The sequence below is a fragment of the Ranitomeya variabilis genome, chromosome 3 (assembly GCF_051348905.1).
Source record: "Ranitomeya variabilis isolate aRanVar5 chromosome 3, aRanVar5.hap1, whole genome shotgun sequence".
NCBI classification, from domain to species: domain Eukaryota; kingdom Metazoa; phylum Chordata; class Amphibia; order Anura; family Dendrobatidae; genus Ranitomeya; species Ranitomeya variabilis.
Window position 1 is genome coordinate 633,063,488 of NC_135234.1, and position 14,216 is coordinate 633,077,703.

The window sequence follows — 14,216 nt, forward strand, 5'->3', positions numbered from 1 at the left end:
AGGTGAAATATTACAAATCGCTGATTGGCACTTTCACTTTCAACAGCCAATCAGAGGGATCGTAGCCACGGGGGGGTGAAGCCACCCCCCCTGGGCTGAAGTACCACTCCCCCTGTCCGTGCAGATCGGGTGAAATCGGAGTTAACCCTTTCACCCGCTCTGCAGGGACGCGATCATTCCATGACGCCACATAGGCGTCATGGGTCGGATTGGCACGGGTTTTCATGACGCCTACTGTCATGATCTCAATGGCAAGAGATCATAGCATAAGCATATATAGGAACTAGCTCTTGGAAGATGGGAACTGAGCTGACCATGAACTAAACCTAACGCACAACTAGCAGTGGCCGGGTAGCATGCCTACGTTGGTTCTAGATGCCCAGCCCAGCCGGAGGACTAAATAAAGCTAGCAGAGGAAAATATTAGTCCTAGCTCACCTCTAGAGAAATACCCCGAAAGGAGACAGAGGCCCCCCACATGTATTGGCGGTGAGTTGAGATGAAATAACAAACGTAGTATGAAAATAGGTTTAGCAAATTTGAGGTCCACTTACTACATAGCAGAAGACAGAAAGGACACTTTCATGGTCAGCTGAAAACCCTATCAAAAAACACCATCCAGAAATTACTTTAAAACTCTGGCATTAACTCATAACACCAGAGTGGCAATTCCCGTTCACAAGAGCTTTCCAGACACAGTAACGAAACTACAGCTGTGAACTGGAACAAAATGCAAAAACAAACATGGACAAGAGTCCAACTTATCTAGTAGTTGTCTAGGAGCAGGAACAAGCACAGAGAGGCTTCTGATAACATTGCTGACCGGCAAGCAACTAACAGAGCAGCAAGGTTATATAGCGACTCCCACATCTTGATGGGAACAGGTGAACAGAGAAGATGACGACACCAGTTCAATTCCACCAGTAGCCACCGGGGGAGCCCAGAATCCAAATTCACAACAGTACCCCCCCCTCAAGGAGGGGGCACCGAACCCTCACCAGAACCACCAGGGCGATCAGGATGGGCCCTATGAAAGGCACGAACCAGATCGGAGGCATGAACATCAGATGCATTCACCCAAGAATTATCCTCCTGGCCGTATCCCTTCCACTTGACCAGATACTGGAGTCTCCGTCTGGAAACACGAGAGTCCAAAATTTTCTCCACAACGTACTCCAACTCACCCTCAACCAACACCGGAGCAGGAGGCTCAACGGAAGGCACAACCGGTACCTCATACCTGCGCAATAATGACCGATGAAAAACGTTATGAATAGAAAAGGATGCAGGGAGGTCCAAACGGAAGGAAACAGGGTTAAGAATCTCCAATATCTTATACGGGCCGATAAACCGAGGCTTAAACTTAGGAGAAGAGACCCTCATAGGGACAAAACGAGAAGACAACCACACCAAATCCCCAACAGAAAGCCGAGGACCAACACGACGGTGGCGGTTGGCAAAAAGCTGAGTCTTCTCCTGGGACAACCTCAAATTGTCCACCACCTGCCCCCAGATCTGATGCAATCTCTCCACCACAGCATCCACTCCAGGAGAATCCGAAGATTCCACCTGACCAGAGGAAAATCGAGGATGAAACCCCGAATTACAGAAAAACGGGGACACCAAAGTGGCAGAGCTGGCCCGATTATTGAGAGCGAACTCCGCCAATGGCAAAAAAGCAACCCAATCATCCTGGTCAGCAGACACAAAACACCTCAGATATGTCTCCAGGGTCTGATTAATCCGCTCGGTCTGGCCATTCGTCTGAGGATGGAAAGCGGACGAAAAAGATAAATCTATGCCCATCCTAGCACAGAATGCCCGCCAAAATCTAGACACGAATTGGGTCCCTCTGTCAGAAACGATATTCTCAGGAATACCATGCAAACGAACAACATTTTGAAAAAACAGAGGAACCAACTCGGAAGAAGAAGGTAACTTGGGCAGAGGAACCAAATGGACCATCTTAGAAAAACGGTCACACACCACCCAGATGACAGACATCTTCTGAGAAACAGGCAGATCTGAAATAAAATCCATCGAGATGTGCGTCCAAGGCCTCTTAGGAATAGGCAAGGGCAACAATAATCCACTAGCCCGAGAACAACAAGGCTTGGCCCGAGCACAAACGTCACAAGACTGCACAAAGCCTCGCACATCTCGTGACAGGGAAGGCCACCAGAAGGACCTTGCCACCAAATCCCTGGTACCAAAAATGCCAGGATGACCTGCCAACGCAGAAGAATGAACCTCAGAGATGACTCTACTGGTCCAATCATCAGGAACAAACAGTTTATCAGGTGGGCAACGATCAGGTCTCTCCGCCTGAAACTCCTGCAAGGCCCGCCGCAGGTCTGGAGAAACGGCTGACAATACCACTCCATCCTTAAGGATACCTGTGGGCTCAGAGTTACCAGGCGAGTCAGGCTCAAAACTCCTAGAAAGGGCATCCGCCTTAACATTCTTAGAACCCGGTAGGTATGACACCACAAAATTAAACCGAGAGAAAAATAATGACCAGCGCGCCTGTCTAGGATTCAGGCGCCTGGCGGTCTCAAGATAAATCAAATTTTTGTGGTCAGTCAATACCACCACCTGATGTCTGGCCCCCTCAAGCCAATGGCGCCACTCCTCAAAAGCCCACTTCATGGCCAAAAGCTCCCGATTCCCAACATCATAATTCCGCTCAGCGGGCGAAAATTTACGGGAAAAGAAGGCACAAGGCCTCATCACGGAGCAGTCAGAACTTTTCTGCGACAACACTGCCCCAGCTCCGATCTCAGAAGCGTCGACCTCAACCTGAAAAGGTAGAGCAACATCAGGCTGACGCAACACAGGGGCAGAGGAAAAACGGCGCTTAAGCTCCCGAAAGGCCTCCACAGCATCAGGGGACCAATCAGCAACATCAGCACCCTTCTTAGTCAAATCGGTCAATGGCTTAGCAATATCCGAAAAACCAGCAATAAATCGACGATAAAAGTTAGCAAAGCCCAAAAATTTCTGAAGACTCTTAAGAGAAGAGGGCTGCGTCCAATCACAAATAGCTTGAACCTTGACAGGATCCATTTCAATGGAAGAGGGGGAAAAAATATATCCCAAAAAGGAAATCCTCTGTACCCCAAAAACACACTTAGAACCCTTCACACACAAAGAATTAGACCGCAAAACCTGAAAAACCCTCCTGACTTGCTGGACATGAGAGTCCCAGTCATCCGAAAAAATCAGAATATCATCCAGATACACAATCATAAATTTATCCAAATAATCGCGAAAAATATCATGCATAAAGGACTGGAAAACTGACGGAGCATTAGAAAGACCAAAAGGCATCACTAAATACTCAAAGTGGCCCTCGGGCGTATTAAATGCGGTTTTCCACTCATCCCCCTGCCTGATTCGCACCAAATTATACGCCCCACGAAGGTCAATCTTAGAGAACCACTTGGCCCCCTTTATGCGAGCAAACAAATCAGTCAGCAACGGCAATGGGTATTGATATTTAACAGTGATTTTATTCAAAAGCCGATAATCAATACATGGTCTCAAAGAGCCGTCTTTTTTTGACACAAAGAAAAAACCGGCTCCTAAGGGAGATGACGATGGACGAATATGTCCCTTTTCCAAGGACTCCTTTATATATTCTCGCATAGCAGCATGTTCAGGCACAGACAGATTAAATAAACGACCCTTTGGGTATTTACTACCCGGGATTAAATCTATGGCACAATCGCACTCTCGGTGCGGAGGTAACGAACCAAGCTTGGATTCTTCAAAGACGTCACGATAGTCAGACAGGAACTCAGGAATTTCAGAGGGAATGGATGATGAAATGGAAACCACAGGTACATCCCCATGAGCCCCCTTACATCCCCAGCTCAACACAGACATAGCTCTCCAGTCGAGGACTGGGTTGTGAGATTGCAGCCAAGGCAATCCTAGCACCAAATCATCATGTAGATTATACAGCACCAGAAAGCGAATAATCTCCTGGTGATCCGGATTAATACGCATAGTTACTTGTGTCCAGTATTGTGGTTTATTATTAGCCAATGGGGTGGAGTCAATCCCCTTCAGAGGAATAGGAGTCTCCAAAGGCTCTAAATCATACCCACAGCGTTTGGCAAAGGACCAATCCATAAGACTCAAAGCGGCGCCAGAGTCGACATAGGCGTCCGTGGTAATAGATGACAAAGAGCAAATCAGGGTCACAGATAGAATAAATTTAGACGGTAAGGTGCAAATGGAAACAGATTTACCAAGCTTTTTAGTGCGCTTAGAGCATGCTGATATAACATGAGTAGAATCACCACAATAGAAACACAACCCATTTTTCCGTCTAAAATTCTGCCGCTCGCTTCGGGACAGAATTCTATCACACTGCATACTCTCTGGCGACTTCTCAGTGGACACCGCCAGATGGTGCACTGGTTTGCGCTCCCGCAAACGCCTATCGATCTGAATAGCCATTGTCATGGACTCATTCAGACCCGCAGGCACAGGGAACCCCACCATAACATCCTTAATGGCATCAGAGAGACCCTCTCTGAAAGTCGCCGCCAGGGCGCACTCATTCCACTGAGTAAGCACAGACCATTTACGGAATCTTTGGCAGTAAATTTCCGCTTCATCTTGCCCCTGAGATAGGGACATCAAAGTTTTTTCTGCCTGAAGCTCCAAATGAGGTTCGTCATAAAGCAACCCCAAGGCCAGAAAAAACGCATCCACATTGAGCAACGCAGGATCCCCTGGTGTCAATGAAAAAGCCCAGTCTTGAGGGTCGCCCCGGAGCAAGGAAATCACAATCCTGACCTGCTGTGCAGGGTCTCCGGCAGAGCGAAATTTCAGAGACAAAAATAATTTGCAATTATTTCGAAAATTCTGAAACCCGGATCTATTCCCCGAGAAAAATTCCGGCAAAGGAATTCTCGGCTCAGATACAGGTGCATGACAAACAAAATCTTGCAAATTTTGTACCTTCGTGGCGAGATTATTCAAACCTGCAGTTACACTCTGAAGATCCATTACAAACAGGTGGACACAGAGCCATTCAAGGGTTAAGAGGAGGTAAGAAGCAGCTAGACAGCAATTAAGGGCTAGGCAGCAAAACTCTGAGGGGAAAAAAAAAAAATTTCCCTTCAACACTTCTTTTTCTCCTGCTTCAGCCCAAACGATTAACACTTTGCGGGCCGGTCAAACTGTCATGATCTCAATGGCAAGAGATCATAGCATAAGCATATATAGGAACTAGCTCTTGGAAGATGGGAACTGAGCTGACCATGAACTAAACCTAACGCACAACTAGCAGTGGCCGGGTAGCATGCCTACGTTGGTTCTAGATGCCCAGCCCAGCCGGAGGACTAAATAAAGCTAGCAGAGGAAAATATTAGTCCTAGCTCACCTCTAGAGAAATACCCCGAAAGGAGACAGAGGCCCCCCACATGTATTGGCGGTGAGTTGAGATGAAATAACAAACGTAGTATGAAAATAGGTTTAGCAAATTTGAGGTCCACTTACTACATAGCAGAAGACAGAAAGGACACTTTCATGGTCAGCTGAAAACCCTATCAAAAAACACCATCCAGAAATTACTTTAAAACTCTGGCATTAACTCATAACACCAGAGTGGCAATTCCCGTTCACAAGAGCTTTCCAGACACAGTAACGAAACTACAGCTGTGAACTGGAACAAAATGCAAAAACAAACATGGACAAGAGTCCAACTTATCTAGTAGTTGTCTAGGAGCAGGAACAAGCACAGAGAGGCTTCTGATAACATTGCTGACCGGCAAGCAACTAACAGAGCAGCAAGGTTATATAGCGACTCCCACATCTTGATGGGAACAGGTGAACAGAGAAGATGACGACACCAGTTCAATTCCACCAGTAGCCACCGGGGGAGCCCAGAATCCAAATTCACAACAGCCTACGTGGCGTCAAAGGTCAGGAAGGGGTTAAAGAACATGCCTACAACTGTGAACATTTGGTTTTCTTTTTATTGTGAAGCAAACAACAAATAGGATAAAATAACTGAAAACTTCAGTGTGCATAACTATTGACCCCCCTTAAGTCAGTACTTTGTAGAGCCTCCTTTTGCGGCAATTACAGCTGCAAGTCGCTTTGAATAAGTCTCTTAGCTTTCCACATCTTGCCACTGAGATTTTTGCCTGTTTCTCAAGGCAAAACTGCTCCATTTCCTTCAAGTTAATGGTTTCCTCTGGTGGAAAGCGATCTTCAAGTCTGACCACAGATTCTCAATTGGATTAAAGTCTGGGCTTTTTCTACACAACTCTGAAAAAGGCTACTTTCACACATCAGGTTTTTTGTTTCAGGCACAATCCGGCAAGTTTTGAAAAGCGCTGGATCCGTTTTTTTCTCATAGAGTTGTATTAGTGCCGGATTGCACCTGATGGCCAGATGTTTCATCCGTTTTTTTCTGGATCCGTCTATATAGTCGTTTCCAGCGGACGGAGAAAACGTCCAGATGAACGTTTTTTCGTCCGGCAAAAAAAAGCACACAGTGACGGAACTGGCCAAAAACGTGTGAAACAGACATGTGAAAAGATGAATCCAGCCTCCAAATCCTGTTTTCCAAGCATTTTCTATTGAAATCATGCAGATTTTACGTTCTGAGGTCTCTTTCTTTCTTTTTTTCTTTTTCTTTTTTTTTTCTCTTTCTTTCTTTCTTTCTTTCTTTTTTCCTTTCTTTCTTTCTTCTTTCTTTCTTCTTTCTTTCTTTCTTTTTTTCTTTCTTTTTTTTTCTTTTTTTCTTTGTCTTTGTCTTTCTCTTTCTTTGTCTTTCTCTTTGTCTTTCTTTGTCTTTCGTCTTTCTCTTTGTCTTTCTCTTTGTCTTTCTCTTTGTCTTTCTCTTTGTCTTTGTCTTTCTCTTTGTCTTTCGTCTTTGTCTTTGTCTTTCGTCTTTGTCTTTCGTCTTTGTCTTTGTCTTTCTTTCGTCTTTGTCTTTCGTCTTTGTCTTTGTCTTTCGTCTTTGTCTTTGTCTTTCTTTCATCTTTGTCTTTCGTCTTTGTCTTTCGTCTTTGTCTTTCGTCTTTGTATTTCGTCTTCGTCTTTCGTCTTTGTCTTTCGTCTGTCTTTCGTCTTTGTCTTTCGTCTTTGTCTTTCTCTTTGTCTTTGTCTTTGTCTTTCTCTTTGTCTTTGTCTTTCTCTTTGTCTTTCTCTTGTCTTTCATCTTTGTCTTTTTCTTTCATCTTTGTCTTTGTCTTTCTCTTTCTCTTTAGGTACCGTCACACTGAGCGACTTTACAATGATAACGATAGTGATCCGTGACGTTGCAGCGTCCTGGATAGCGATATCGTTGTGTTTGACGCTCGGCAGCGATCTGGATCCTGCTGTGATATCGCTGGTCGTTGCTGAAAGTCCAGAACTTTATTTGGTCGTCAGATCGGCGTGTATCGTTGTGTTTGACAGCAAAAGCAACAATGCCAGCAATGTTTTACAATGGTAACCAGGGTAAATATCGGGTTACTAAGCGCAGGGCCGCAGGGCACAGCTCTCCAGCGACCACACAGCGACGCTGCAGCGATCGGCATCGTTGTCGATATCGCTGCAGCGTCGCTTAATGTGACGGTACCTTTTGTCTTTCTCTTTGTCTTTGTCTTTCGTCTTTATCTTTCTCTTTGTCTTTGTCTTTCGTCTTTCTCTTTGTCTTCGTCTGTCTTTGTCTTTCTCTTTCTCTTTGTCTTTGTCTTTCTCTTTGTCTTTCGTCTTTCTCTTTGTCTTTCGTCTTTCTCTTTGTCTTTCGTCTTTCTCTGTCTTTGTCTTTCTCTTTGTCTTTCGTCTTTGTCTTTCTCGGTCTTTCTCTTTGTCTTTCTCTTTGTCTTTCTCTTTGTCTTTCTCTTTGTCTTTCTCTTTGTCTTTGTCTTCGTCTTTGTCTTTGTCTTTGTCATTGTCTTTGTCATTGTCTTTGTCTCTGTCTTTCGTCTTTCGTCTTTCGTCTTGGTCTTGGTCTTGATCTTCGTCTTTGGTCTTGGTCTTTGTCTTTCGTCTTTCGTCTTTCGTCTTGGTCTTGGTCTTGATCTTGGTCTTTGGTCTTGGTCTTTGTCTTTCGTCTTTCGTCTTTCGTCTTGGTCTTGGTCTTTGTCTTTCATCTTTCGTCTTTCGTCTTGGTCTTAGTCTTGGTCTTGGTCTTGGTCTTAGTCTTTGTCTTTGTCTTTTGTCTTTCATCTTTCGTCTTGGTCTTGGTCTTAGTCTTGGTCTTAGTCTTGGTCTTTGGTCTTGGTCTTTCATCTTTCGTCTTGGTCTTGGTCTTGGTCTTGGTCTTGATCTTGGTCTTTGTCTTTGTCTTTGTCTTTCGTCTTTCGTCTTTCGTCTTGGTCTTGGTCTTTCGTCTTGGTCTTTCGTCTTTCGTCTTTTGTCTTGGTCTTGGTCTTGATCTTGGTCTTTGGTCTTGGTCTTTGTCTTTCGTCTTTCATCTTTCATCTTTCGTCTTGGTCTTGATCTTGGTCTTTCGTCTTGGTCTTTGGTCTTTGTCTTTCGTCTTGGTCTTTGGTCTTTGTCTTTCGTCTTGGTCTTTCGTCTTGGTCTTTGGTCTTTGTCTTTCGTCTTTCGTCTTTCGTCTTTCGTCTTTCGTCTTTGTCTTTCGTCTTTCGTCTTGATCTTGGTCTTTGTCTTTGGTCTTTGTCTTTTGTCTTTTGTCTTTTGTCTTTCGTCTTTCGTCTTGGTCTTTGTATTTTGTCTTTGGTCTTTGGTCTTTGTCTTTCGTCTTGGTCTTTGGTCTTTGTCTTTCGTCTTTTGTCTTTCGTCTTTGGTCTTTGGTCTTTGTCTTTCGTCTTTGTCTTGGTCTTGGTCTTGATCTTGGTCTTTGTCTTTGGTCTTTGTCTTTTGTATTTTGTCTTTGGTCTTTCGTCTTTGTCTTTTGTCTTTCGTCTTGGTCTTGGTCTTGGTCTTTGGTCTTTGGTCTTTCGTCTTTGGTCTTGTCTTGGTCTTTGTCTTTGGTCTTTGTCTTTGGTCTTTGTCTTTGGTCTTTGGTCTTTCGTCTTTCGTCTTGGTCTTGGTCTTGGTCTTTCGTCTTTCGTCTTTGGTCTTGTCTTGGTCTTTGTCTTTGGTCTTTGTCTTTGGTCTTTGTCTTTGGTCTTTGGTCTTTCGTCTTTCGTCTTGGTCTTGGTCTTGGTCTTTCGTCTTTCGTCTTTCGTCTTTGGTCTTGGTCTTGGTCTTTGTCTTTCGTCTTGGTCTTGGTCTTTGGTTTTTGTCTTTCGTCTTGGTCTTTCTCTTTTGTATTTTGTCTTTCATCTTTGGTCTTTGTCTTTTGTCTTTTGTCTTTCGTCTTTCGTCTTTGCCTTTGGTCTTTGTCTTTCGTCTTTTGTCTTGTCTTGGTCTTTGTCTTTGGTCTTTGTCTTTGGTCTTTGTCTTTGGTCTTTGTCTTTCATCTTTCATCTTTCGTCTTGGTCTTTCTTTCGTCTTTCGTCTTGGTCTTTGTCTTTCGTCTTTCATCTTGGTCTTGGTCTTTGTCTTTCGTCTTTCGTCTTGGTCTTGGTCTTTGTCTTTCGTCTTTCTTCTTTCGTCTTTCGTCTTGGTCTTTGGTCTTTGTCTTTTGTCTTTTGTCTTTTGTCTTTGTCTTTGTCTTTTGTCTTTCGTCTTTCGTCTTTCGTCTTGGTCTTTGGCCTTGGTCTTTGTCTTTTGTCTTTTGTCTTTTGTCTTTTGTCTTTTGTCTTTCGTCTTTCGTCTTTGCCTTTGGTCTTTGTCTTTCGTCTTTCGTCTTGGTCTTGATCTTTCGTCTTTCGTCTTGGTCTTGGTCTTTGGTCTTTGTCTTTCGTCTTTCATCTTGGTCTTGGTCTTTGGTCTTTGGTCTTTGGTCTTTGTCTTTTGTCTTTTTTCTTTTGTCTTTTGTATTTTGTCTTTCATCTTTGGTCTTTGTCTTTTGTTTTTTTTCTTTCGTCTTTCGTCTTTGCCTTTGGTCTTTGTCTTTCGTCTTTCATCTTGTCTTGGTCTTTGTCTTTGGTCTTTGTCTTTGGTCTTTGTCTTTGGTCTTTCGTATTTCGTCTTTCGTATTTCGTCTTTCGTCTTGGTCATTGTCTTTCGTGTTTCGTCTTTCGTCTTGGTCTTGGTCTTTGTCTTTCGTCTTTCATCTTGGTCTTGGTCTTTGGTCTTTGTCTTTTGTCTTTTTTCTTTTGTATTTTGTCTTTCATCTTTGGTCTTTGTCTTTTGTCTTTTGTCTTTCGTCTTTCGTCTTTGCCTTTGGTCTTTGTCTTTCGTCTTGTCTTGGTCTTTGTCTTTGGTCTTTTTCTTTGGTCATTGTCTTTCGTCTTTCATCTTTCGTCTTGGTCTTTCATCTTTCGTCTTTTGTCTTGGTCTTGGTCTTGATCTTGGTCTTTGGTCTTTGGTCTTTGTCTTTGGTCTTTGTCTTTGGTCTTTGGTCTTTGTCTTTTTTCTTTTGTCTTTCGTCTTTGGTCTTGGTCTTTGGTCTTTTGTCTTTTGTCTTTCGTCTTTCGTCTTGGTCTTTGGTCTTTGTCTTTTGTCTTTGTCTTTCGTCTTTGGTCTTTGGTCATTGTCTTTTCACTTTTGTCTTTGGTCTTTGGTCTTTGGTCTTTGGTCTTTGTCTTTTGTCTTTCGTCTTTCTTCTTTCGTCTTCGTCTTTCTTCTTTCGTCTTCGTCTTTCTTCTTTCATCTTCGTCTTCGTCTTCGTCTTTTGTCTTTTGTCTTTTGTCTTTGTCTTTTGTCTTTGGTCTTTGGTCTTTGTCTTTTGTCTTTTGTCTTTTGTCTTTGGTCTTTGGTCTTTGTCTTTTGTCTTTCGTCTTTCTTCTTTCGTCTTTCGTCTTCGTCTTCGTCTTTCTTCTTTCGTCTTTCGTCTTGGTCTTGGTCTTTTGTCTTTTGTCTTTGGTCTTTGTATTTCTTGTTTCGTCTTGTTCTTTGTCTTTGGTCTTTGGTCTTTGGTCTTTGGTCTTTCGTCTTTCGTCTTGGTCTTGGTCTTGGTCTTTGGTCTTTGTCTTTCGTCTTTCATCTTGGTCTTGGTCTTTGGTCTTTGGTCTTGGTCTTTGTCTTTCGTCTTGGTCTTGGTCTTGGTCTTTGTCTTTGGTCTTTGTCTTTCGTCTTGGTTTTTGTCTTTCGTCTTTCGTCTTTCGTCTTTCATCTTTCGTCTTGGTCTTGGTCTTGATCTTGGTCTTTGGTCTTTGTCTTTGTCTTTCGTCTTGGTCTTTGTCTTTTGTCTTTCTTCTTTCGTCTTGGTCTTGGTCTTTGTCTTTGGTTTTTGTCTTTTGTCTTTGGTCTTGGTCTTGGTCTTTCATCTTGGTCTTTGGTCTTTGTCTTTCGTCTTGGTCTTTGTCTTTCGTCTTTCGTCTTTCGTCTTTCATCTTTTGTCTTTCATCTTTCGTCTTGGTCTTGATCTTGGTCTTTGTCTTTGGTCTTTGTCTTTTGTCTTTTGTCTTTCGTCTTGGTCTTTCTCTTTTGTATTTTGTCTTTCATCTTTGGTCTTTGTCTTTTGTCTTTTGTCTTTCGTCTTTCGTCTTTGCCTTTGGTCTTTGTCTTTCGTCTTTTGTCTTGTCTTGGTCTTTGTCTTTGGTCTTTGTCTTTGGTCTTTGTCTTTCATCTTTCATCTTTCGTCTTGGTCTTTCTTTCATCTTTCGTCTTGGTCTTTGTCTTTCGTCTTTCATCTTGGTCTTGGTCTTTGTCTTTCGTCTTTCGTCTTGGTCTTGGTCTTTGTCTTTCGTCTTTCTTCTTTCTTCTTTCGTCTTTCGTCTTGGTCTTTGGTCTTTGGTCTTTGTCTTTTGTCTTTTGTCTTTTGTCTTTGTCTTTGTCTTTGTCTTTTGTCTTTCGTCTTTCGTCTTGGTCTTGGTCTTTGGCCTTGGTCTTTGGTCTTTGTCTTTTGTCTTTCGTCTTTCGTCTTTGCCTTTGGTCTTTGTCTTTCGTCTCTCGTCTTGGTCTTGGTCTTTCGTCTTTCGTCTTGGTCTTTGTCTTTCGTCTTTCAACTTGGTCTTGGTCTTTGGTCTTTGGTCTTTGGTCTTTGTCTTTTGTCTTTTTTCTTTTGTCTTTTGTATTTTGTCTTTCATCTTTGGTCTTTGTATTTTGTTTTTTTTCTTTCGTCTTTCGTCTTTGCCTTTGGTCTTTGTCTTTCGTCTTTCATCTTGTCTTGGTCATTGTCTTTCGTGTTTCGTCTTTCGTCTTGGTCTTGGTCTTTGGTCTTTGTCTTTTGTCTTTCGTCTTTCGTCTTTGCCTTTGGTCTTTGTCTTTCGTCTTGTCTTGGTCTTTGTCTTTGGTCTTTGTCTTTGGTCTTTGTCTTTTGTCTTTCGTCTTTCTTCTTTCGTCTTCGTCTTCGTCTTTCTTCTTTCGTCTTTCGTCTTGGTCTTGGTCTTTTGTCTTTTGTCTTTGGTCTTTGTATTTCTTGTTTCGTCTTGTTCTTTGTCTTTGGTCTTTGGTCTTTGGTCTTTGGTCTTTCGTCTTTGGTCTTTGGTCTTGGTCTTTGTCTTTCGTCTTGGTCTTGGTCTTGGTCTTGGTCTTTGTCTTTGGTCTTTGTCTTTCGTCTTGGTTTTTGTCTTTCGTCTTGGTCTTGGTCTAGATCTTGGTCTTTGGTCTTTGTCTTTGTCTTTTGTCTTGGTCTTGGTCTTTGTATTTGGTCTTTCGTCTTGGTCTTGGTCTTTGTCTTTGTCTTTGGTCTTTGTCTTTTGTATTTCTTCTTTCGTCTTGGTCTTGGTCTTTGTCTTTGGTTTTTGTCTTTCGTCTTTGGTCTTGGTCTTGGTCATTCATCTTGGTCTTTGGTCTTTGTCTTTCGTCTTGGTCTTTGGTCTTTGTCTTTCGTCTTTCGTCTTTCGTCTTTGGTCTTTGTCTTTGGTCTTTGTCTTTTGTCTTTTGTCTTTCGTCTTTCGTCTTGGTCTTGATCTTGGTCTTTGTCTTTGGTCTTTGTCTTTTGTCTTTTGTCTTTCGTCTTGGTCTTTCTCTTTTGTATTTTGTCTTTCATCTTTGGTCTTTGTCTTTTGTCTTTTGTCTTTCGTCTTTCGTCTTTGCCTTTGGTCTTTGTCTTTCGTCTTTTGTCTTGTCTTGTCTTGGTCTTTGTCTTTGGTCTTTGTCTTTGGTCTTTGTCTTTGGTCTTTGTCTTTGGTCTTTGGTCTTTCGTCTTTCGTCTTGGTCTTTGGTCTTTGTCTTTCGTCTTTCGTCTTGGTCTTGGTCTTTGGTCTTTGGTCTTTCGTCTTTGCCTTTAATCTTTGTCTTTCGTCTTTTGTCTTGTCTTGGTCTTTGGTCTTTGTCTTTGGTCTTTGTCTTTGGTCTTTGTCTTTGGTCTTTGGTCTTTCGTCTTTCGTCTTTCGTCTTGGTCTTTGGTCTTTATCTTGGTCTTTGTCTTTGGTCTTTGTCTTTCGTCTTGGTCTTGGTCTTTCATCTTGGTCTTTGGTCTTTGTCTTTCGTCTTGGTCTTTCGTCTTTGTCTTTCGTCTTTCGTCTTTGGTCTTTGGTCTTTGTCTTTCGTCTTTTGTCTTGATCTTGGTCTTTGTCTTTGGTCTTTGTCTTTTGTCTTGGTCTTTGGTCTTTGTCTTTCGTCTTTCGTCTTTCGTCTTTGGTCTTTGTCTTTCATCTTTCGTCTTGGTCTTGGTCTTGATCTTGGTCTTTGTCTTTGGTCTTTGTCTTTTGTATTTTGTCTTTGGTCTTTCGTCTTTTGTCTTTTGTCTTTCGTCTTTCGTCTTTGCCTTTGGTCTTTGTCTTTTGTCTTTTGTCTTGTCTTGGTCTTTGTCTTTGGTCTTTGTCTTTGGTCTTTGTCTTTGGTCTTTGTCTTTGGTCTTTGGTCTTTGGTCTTTCGTCTTGGTCTTGGTCTTGGTCTTTGGTCTTTCGTCTTTCGTCTTTGGTCTTAGTCTTTGTCTTTCGTCTTGGTCTTGGTCTTTGGTTTTTGTCTTTCGTCTTTCGTCTTGGTCTTGGTCTTGGTCTTTGGTCTTTGTCTTTCGTCTTTCGTCTTGGTCTTTGGTCTTTGTCTTTTGTCATTTTTCTTTTGTCTTTTGTATTTTGTCTTTCATCTTTGGTCTTTGTCTTTTGTTTTTTTTCTTTCGTCTTTCCCTTTGGTCTTTGTCTTTCGTCTTTCGTCTTGTCTTGGTCTTTGTCTTTGGTCTTTGTCTTTGGTCTTTGTCTTTGGTCTTTGTCTTTGGTCTTTCGTATTTCGTCTTTCGTCTTGGTCTTTGTCTTTCGTGTTTCGTCTTTCGTCTTGGTCTTGGTCTTTGTCTTTCGTCTTTCGTCTTGGTCTTGGTCTTTGTCTTTCGTCTTGGTCTTGGTCTTTGGTCTTTGTCTTTCG